The following is a 6817-nucleotide window of genomic DNA, read 5'->3' on the forward strand; positions in this document are numbered from 1 at the left end:
GCCAACAAAGCAAAAGTGCCTGAATTCCTTTGCAGACAGATCTAAGCCCTCCCTGTGTTTTGTGATTTCTATGTTTCCCCTAACCCTGCCTAGTACTGTAAGCACACTGCTGTTACAGAAGGTAAAAACTCTGCAATAATGCCTTGACAGCCAGAACCAACCTCCATGCTGAGGAACACCACTAGAAACACCTTCCTGCAGGCCTGACAGAATCACAGAATCATTAAAGTTGGAAAAGACCTCTGAGATCATCTAGTACAACCATCAGCCCCTTCACACCATGCTCACTAACCATGTCGCTCAGTGCCATATCTCCACATTTTTTGAACACCTCCAAGGACTGTGCCTTCACCATTCTCTAGGAAGCTTGTTTCCATATTTGACCACTCTTGGAGAACAATTTTTTTCTTAAAATTCAACCTGAAACTCCCCTGGCACAACCTGAGGCCATTCCTATCACTTTATCTGGGAGGTCACCCCATCTAACCACAGCCTCCTTTCAGGGAATTGTAGAGAGCAATAAGGTCTCCCACTTCTGAAGACTGAAAAATCCCAGTTCCCTCAGCTGCTCTCCATTACACTTGTGCTCCAGACCCTGCACAGCTTCCTTTACCTTCTCTAGACACACTCCAGGGCCTTGATGTCTTTCTTGTAGTGAGGGGCCCAAAGCTGAACACAGTACATGAGATGTGGTCTCACCAGGGCTGAATACAGCCCTAGCAGAAAGTGCAAACTAACACCTTCACAAGTATTTTCCTCCAAATTTACAACTTATTAAAAAAAAAAAAAAAAAAAAAAAAGGAAGAAAGAGTTTAAGCTGAACTCTATTATTAAATGGAAAACTTACATTTTTCCCTCTAGCCTTGCTGACAGTTCCAGAAGGACACAAATGTTTTCAAAACAAACAAACACAAAGAAAGAGAATACCTCCAGCTTTGCTGCTGGAGAATCACTGGCACAGGTAAAATTGTACCAGAGCAACACAGGCCTCCAAATGCACGTCACGCTTAGCTGGGAGAGCAACAGGTCTGCAGGAGGAGCTGCCCCACTGCCCTGCAGGCAGGACATGCACTGTGAGCACACAGATGAGGCCTTTATAAAATGTCTGCCAATGACAGTAAGCGCAATTTGTTAAGTCACAATCACAGAATTGTCCCTGTGCCCACGAGGCTCTGGTTCCCTCAGGAGCAGCACGGCTGTGACATGCAGCTATTAATGCTTTTGAGAGTACTTTTTTACTTTTTTTGCAGAGACCCCGAATGCTAAAAAATATGCACTGTGCGTTCTTCTTTGTCTTCAGTTAGGACAATACAGACAGTGCTTCTTACGTGGAAAAGCGTCACTGCTTTTTCCTAGATAATTATAAATGATCTTTTTATTCCATGATGTTGGCTTGAGCACCTGCATGTTCCCATAGCAACTCCTCATGACTTAAGGGATTACTTCAGAATTCCACTGTGGTTTGGGTCTCCAAAGTTATTTAGATTTTCTGGGGAAAAGCTGTTTCCTGACAAACTAAAATTATTGCTACCATATATTTAATGAACCATACAAGTCAGCTGTGTTATTATCTTAAGAAACTGAAGTATTTTCTTGCATTGTTCTATACAAAAACATGCCAAATTGCAGCGATAATTGCAGTGACATAGCCATCAGGGACTTGGGGCTGGAAGCAGCCCCAGACATCTTGCAGAGGATTACACAAACTGATGGGGGACTAATTCCCATCAATCCTTCTCAGCCCCAAAAGACCCCTTGCAAAGAACAGGCAGGTGTAAGCCCCCTCCATGCGCTCATAAATGCTCATTCAATTCACACTCATGTCCATCCCCTCTCCCATCAGTGGCAATTAATGTTACAGGTAGAGAAGCAGATCTATTAGACTGGATAATAACACTTGATGAATATGAAGCCTTACACCCAGACAGCACCCTGTCAGGCTGCTAGGAACACGCATGCTCATGTACTTGCATGTGCAAATATGACACACATGCAGATTACAGAATAGCTTGATTGGGATCGCAAAGATCATCGAGTTTGTATGTTTCTGCCACAGGGGATGGTCACCAACCTCCAGATCTGGGACTAGACAAGGCCACCATCCACCCTGGCCTTGAACAGGGATGGAGCATCCACAGCTTCCCTGGGCAGCCTCTTCCAGAACCTCACCACTCTCTTGTAAAGAACTTCCCCCTGACATCCAATCTAATCCAGATGAGACAGGATATACTCCCAAGTTTTACTTCTCTCTCTGACATCTGGAATCACTTAAACCTGCTTCCAATGTGTATTACACAGCAGATTTTTAGTCTGTTCCGCAGGATAGAAGAGGCTATTTTTTGCTGTTCTCTCCCTTAGAACATCAAGATGCACCTTTCTTGCCAATTGTAAGATGAAAATTCTCTGCTAACATCATTTCAAGACTACAGAAAGAATTTTCTGACTCCTTCAGGAACAGGAAAGGAAGAGCTACCGCTCCCTTTCTTTGCCAGCCCAGAACATCAGTGTTAGAACCAGGAACATTCAGATACACAATAACTCAGAGATGCTCACTATCTGAAACCTGTTCTGCTCCAGTAAAGGGCAAGAGCTTAGAAATGAAAGAATTTAGATGATACATGAAAATTGCACGGCAGGCATCTGAAAGATACCACACACTGAACAAGTACCATAGCATTAAAGCACTGACCCTCCATGAGAAAAGAGAGGAAGTCAAGGGGTGAGGCCACTAATGAAATACACGCAGGCAACATTCCCAAAGAGCAGCAGTTGCAGCTAAGTGAACCATTTTTCTTTCTTATATAATTGTCTGCATGATCTGCAAGAAGTGACCCAGCAGAATGCACCGAAGTCTGCAGGACTGCTGTGCAGCTTTAGTCAGTGAAGCACTACATTTCAAGGCTCGTATCACCTTCTAATGAAAATACCACCAGGACTGCAAGGAGGATATTTGCAGACATCTGCACAAGTGTATTCCCTAAGTGCCTGAAACTTACCAGACTGTCTTTTGTCTCAGATGCAGATGTAAATTAGAAGTGCAATAATGTGCTTCAGTAAAACCTGGCCTTGGAAAATCGCTAGCGTGAGATCATTTGAAATCCATCTCTGAGACTGAGTGGCATCAGCTCTTAAACTCACTAGGAAAGCAACCAGAAAAAAAGGCATTCCTGTCTGCAAACTAGATCATAACCTTTCTCCCAGAAGAGAGTTGAAAGCCCTCATCCATTGTGCATGCAGCAGATAATGGCTGCAGCCACCCAACACACAGCAGGTTTAAGCTGGCACAACACCTGACAGACACACAGCTATGCACGCCAGCAGACTTCAGCAAGTCCTTATAGCCATGTGAGGGTGCCTCTATAGAGTGACAAGATTGGATACAGCTCTGAACCTGTCTCAGAGCAGAGAAGCTGCTGCGGTCATAAAGCCTAACTGCGGCCTCATAAACACTACCCTCTGTAGGAGTGTTAATAAGGTTTTATTGTTACTGAGCCTCAAAAAACTAAGGAAAAGGCTGTCGAGTGCAACAAACTGACCTTACAGCAATTTCTCTAGACTAAATTGGTTATCTAGTTATGGGTGAACGCGCTCTAGAGCAATCCAATCCACACTGTTACATTCATTAAGGCTTCTTGCACTATATGTCATCTGGTATCCAGAAAAAAAAAAAAGAAGAAATCTGTACATTAGTCTCTTTTTCGTACCCCAGTAAATGTAATGCTTAGTTCACAGGCAGGATATGCACCAGTTAAGAAGAAAAAGAAGTGAAGCTCGGTGAGAACTGATGCATCTCCAGAGGCCAGGTGGTACTGCAGCTAGGACAACAGCTCATCATCTTCTTCCTTTACTTTGCAAGAAGCAAAATAAGTTCCATTCTCTACTGATCATAAATTGGAAAAAGGACCTGACGGCTCTGCTGCACCTCCAGGTTTGTTAGTTAGACTACTGAGGATCATAGAAGGTTATGCTAGCTCACCCCTCCCAACACTGAACATACAGTGGAAAGACATTTGTCCTTGCTGAGCCTCTCTCTTCACAGTCATTTTCAGATTCAGCTTTCCTGCTGCCATAAAGATCACGTGCATCCAGCACATGCATGTGGTGAAGGAATAAAAATAGGCAGCCTGTTTCTGTGCAACAAAATCTAGACATCATCTTCCTCATAAGCACAGTTACTGTGTTGATCTCAGCTAGATGTTCCTCTTACAGAACTTGCTTACATTCTCTCCTCATACTGTTGTGCTATTTATGCCCTGTTCTATCCAGAAGCAATAGATTAATACTAAGCATTTCTACAGGACCTCTCCCTGTAGAATTCTGGGTAAACTTCCTGTTTTACCAGATATTATTTGAGTTATGTTTTTGAAGTTTCCAGTGTACCAGTATCTAGTAGGTAACAGTCATTACTATGAGCAACCTAAAGCTTCATATACAAGACAGGAAAACAGGCACTGGGAAACTGAAGTAGACAGAAGGATTTCTCAAAGTATCAGCAAAATCAGAGAAGATTCAGAGGACAGTGAGTACAGTGAAGGCACCAGAACAACAGAGACAAATGGTACCATTAAAAAAGATGAGCAAGAGGAGATGTGATACAAACAGAACAAATTGATTTAGCAGACCAATTCTTTCCTTTTCTCATAACACTAGCCCCAAATCAATTCAATTAAAAAAAAAAAAAAAAAAAAAAAGTAGGAAATTCCAAACTGCAGTGAAAGAAAATGCATTTCACACTACATATAATTAGCACTAAGATTATGAACCCAATAAAATTCAAAAATAGTTTCAGACTTTTATAGGCCTCCAAATTAATATCACACTGCACATATAGGTCTTCACAATTCAGACCAGTCCCTACCACAGGAGATAAGATCCAGCATTGAAAACAGGTTCTTGCACATTTGGTAACTGAAGAACTGTTGAATCCTCTTCTCTGTTACCTTCTATTCCTTGCGACAGACACTGGGCTGGAGTGATGTCAAGCTGACTCTGCCTGTTTTGATGGGCCTTCTGTTTCCACTGAAGCAAACCATCTAAGATGACTGGCAAGATTCAACTCTATATTTCAAGACCACATTTAAAATTAGAGATATTTCATTATACATCACTGTACTGTAGCCTTGCACTGGCCAGCATGGGAGTTTACAGAAACCATTACTATAGCCCAACTATGGCCCATTATGGGCAACAGGTTCAATAATGAGGACAAATTCAGCTTAATGACAAAAAATATAGCATTCAAAAAGCTTTGACTCAAGTTAAATAAAGACCGTCTCCAAATAAAGTTTATGGAGATAAACCTGTACAACTTCTTGATTGCAAGGCCAGGAACAACACGTAGCAAGAGGTGGTCAGAGCTCACCTGAGCAGTTCCTGGTGTACGCTCCTCAGATACCACTGAATTTATTTTTTCCTATTCTTATTTCACATCCAATAGCAATATTTATCTCCTTACAGAATGAAATTACGGGGACAGGTAATATTTTTAATTGTGCATATAGTGCCCTGCATAGCTCAGCGAGCAGACACTGCCAAAATTTACATGTGTAGGTTTAGCAGGGAGAAACAGAGGAGGATTGTCTATTCTGCAATACATTAAGGTCATGTAGTAGTTTTCACCATTAACAAAAGAGCATTCAAGCATATTTTGGTGGCATTCTTTCATTCATTTCAGAGCATTTTTGAGACGCTTTGGAATTAGGCCGAGGCAAAGTACCCTCCTCAGATCTGCTGAGCGTGGGCTGAATGAGGATCATAAACGATGCTTTCTTACCTATGGTTTTCTTCGTGAAACTCACTGGTCGAAACCAAAACTTTTCCCATTCTGCAATGCCTCCAGTGCCCCCTGGCGTCTGCCTTCTGCAGCTTCGTACAGAAAGCCAGCAGCGTGCCCTCTGCCAGGAAGCCCTCAATTAGGAGGAAAGTTAGACCACACATTAGCATGCTAGACACTGTTTGTTTGCATGCTTATAATTGTTTCTGAAAAAGATCAAGTTACCACTTCATTCCAATAAGATACCGAGGAATAAAGAAAACAGATGGCTCATTCCCAGCCCAGATTACTCCAAATTAATGGAGTTCCAACAGATTAACCCGAATTGCACTGATGATGACATAGAGGAACCCGGGAAATAGCTGTTTCCTCTCTTCTGCAGACTTCTGCAGATACGCTATTAAATAGCTGCTAATGCAAGTTTGTTTTTTCCTTTTCTTTTCTAAACTGTTTAATGGGAAAGGTAAAAAATTACCTACGCCAAAATATTTTCCATGATATGTACAGAATAACCATAAAAACATAGAAGAATTAAATGATGTTTTTCCACTGACATGACTGACAAAAACCAAACACAGTAACTGACTTACAGACTCACTCTGATTAAAAAGATTAGGACCACCAAGACTGAAACACAGAAGAGCTGAAAACACATCTCCAATGTGGTGGAGGCACAAGGCAAACATCCACCCTACTGTACACAGAGCAGCGGGGCTGGGATGACAAAGACCACCTCACTGAAATACTTTTCCAAGACAGCCAGCTGATCAAGGAACCTATGTTTCACCAATGAGGAAATAGCATCCCATGGCTGAAACACAACATTCTATCTTTTAGAGCAATTCTCTTTTTGGCAAAATGGATAGAAAAGCATTTCTGACTAGCTGAAAAACTTAATTTCTGTATTTTCTCAGTGTGGGTATGGAAAAGGAGAATCAAAACTAATACCACGAAAAGAGATATCCCTTTACTTATGTACAGATATACTTGTAATGATCAGTGGTACTCAAGCAACATTAGGAAAATAGAATCTAATATAGAACC

Source organism: Lagopus leucura, unplaced genomic scaffold (genome assembly GCF_019238085.1).
Source record: "Lagopus leucura isolate 7727_CA_CO unplaced genomic scaffold, USGS_WTPT01 Super-Scaffold_739, whole genome shotgun sequence".
In the NCBI taxonomy this organism is placed as follows: domain Eukaryota; kingdom Metazoa; phylum Chordata; class Aves; order Galliformes; family Phasianidae; genus Lagopus; species Lagopus leucura.